The sequence below is a fragment of the Coenobita brevimanus genome, chromosome 115 (assembly GCF_032717465.1).
Source record: "Coenobita brevimanus isolate Jiangsu-jjx chromosome 115, ASM3271746v2, whole genome shotgun sequence".
In the NCBI taxonomy this organism is placed as follows: domain Eukaryota; kingdom Metazoa; phylum Arthropoda; class Malacostraca; order Decapoda; family Coenobitidae; genus Coenobita; species Coenobita brevimanus.
The window spans coordinates 2,612,501-2,615,000 of NC_137068.1; positions in this window are offsets into that span (position 1 = coordinate 2,612,501).

Consider the following 2,500-nt stretch of genomic DNA (forward strand, 5'->3'; position numbering starts at 1 on the left):
CTCTCTCTCTCTCTCTCTCTCCCTCAGGTCAGGTCAGGTCACACGCCTTCTCACCTGTTTTTCCACTTCCGGTCATTATCCCTAATTACCTTCTCAAAAGTCATTAGCGAAACTATTTAATCTTGTAATTAAAGATCAAAGATTCTTAAAACTTTACCTTAAGTATTTTTTATCTATCTATCTATCTACCTGTCTATGTCTATCTACCTACCTGTCTCTCTATCTATCTATATCTATCTGTCTACCGGTCTATCTATCTATCTCTGTCTGTCTATCCATCTACCTACCTGTCTATCTATCTATCTATTTATCTATCTATCTATATCTGTCTGCCTGTCTACCCATCTACCAACCTATCTATCTATATGTCTATCTGTCTGTGTGTCTATCCATCTATCTACCTGTCTATCTATCTATCTACCTATCTATCCATCTATCTACGTATTAATCCTACTTACTATCCCTTTACCTACATATGTATTTCCTATATCTATCTATCAGTCTATCTACCAATGTATCTATCCATCCATCTATCTATCAGTCTATCTATCTATCTATACCTACTAATCTAAGTTCTTTTTCTTCATCGATCTATCTACCTATCTATCCTTCCATCTATCTCTCTGTCTATCCATATATCTATCAGTCTACCCATCTATCTATCTATCAATGTAATTATTTATCTATCTATCTATCTATCTCATTATTTTCTTTACCCCTCTATATGTCTATCTACCTATCCATCGGTGTATGAATCTATCTATCTATCTATCAATCTATCTATCTATCTATCTAATAATGGTTATAGTTGTCACTTCCACCTTAATTATCTTTATTAATTAGCCTCATCAGAACGAGTACGGTTTTATTTATTTTATTTGTCATTAAAAAAAAGACCATCATCATCATCATCATCACTATCACCATCATCATCATCATCATCACTTATCATCATGAGCATCATCACTATCATCATCATCATCACTACCATCAGCAGCATCATTATTATCATTACCATCATCATCATCATCATTACTATCATCATTATCATCATCAGCATCATCACTATCATCATCATCATCACTATCATCAGCAGCATCATTATTATCATTACCATCATCATCATCATCACCATCACTATCATCATCATCATCATCACTACCACCACCACCACCATCATCATCATCATCACCACCACCACCACCACCACCACCACCACCATCACCATCATCATCATCATCACCACCACCATGACCACCACCACAACCACCACCATCACCATCATCATCCCTAAACATCCATACACATATATTAATAATCATAATCATACCTTTATCAGATGAAGGGATGGTTGTCTTGAGCTGTCTGAAAAGAAAAGAAAAATATATGAACGAATCTTTTGGGAAAATTAGGAAAAACTTTATTATTTTTCCTTTAAATAAAAAATAAAGATTGAAGAAATTAAAGGACCAATGAAATGAAATAAGGACGAAAGAAATGAAAAAAAGGGTAAAGAAAATAAAGACAAAGATGATGACGATGATGATGATGATGATAATGATAATGATAATAATAATAATAATAATAATAATAATAAATAATAATAATAACAAGCGGTGCCAAGGCACAGCAAACCCGTGGCCGGCAGTCATTTTAGTGGTGAGGTATAAACACACCAGGATATCTAGTCAAAGATGTCACATATCAAATTTGTGTAAATCGGGTGAAAATTGACGATTTTATGCCCATTTGAAATTTTAGGCCCGACCCACCTGACACTGACCCCCCTACCGCTAACTGGGGGGTGACCCCCCTGATGTAATGAGGCATGTTATAGGACCCACCTGACACTGACCCCCCTACCGCTAACTGGGGGGTGACCCCCCTGATGTAATGAGGCATGTTATAGGACCCACCTGACACTGACCCCCCTACCGCTAACTGGGGGGTGACCCCCCTGATGTAATGAGGCATGTTATAGGACCCACCTGACACTGACCCCCCTACTGCTAACTGGGGGGGGACAACCCTGATGTAATGAGGCATGTTATAGGACCCACCTGACACTGACCCCCCTACAGCTAACTGGGGGGTGACCCCCCTGATGTAATGAGGCATGTTATAGGACCCACCTGACACAGAACCCCCAACCGCGAACTGGGGGTGGCCCCCCCTGATATAATGAGGCATGTTATAGGACCCACCTGACACTGACCCCCTACAGCTAACTGGGGGTGACCCCCTGATGTAATGAGGCATGTTATAGGACCCACCTGACACCGACCACCCTACCGCGCACTGGGGGTGATCCACCTTATTTAATGAGGCATGATATAGGACCCACCTGACACTGACCCCCTACAGCTAACTGGGGGTGACCCCCTGATGTAATGAGGCATGTTATAGGACCCACCTGACACTGACCCCCCTACCGCTAACTGGGGGATGACCCCCCTGATGTAATGAGGCATGTTATAGGACCCACCTGACACTGACCCCC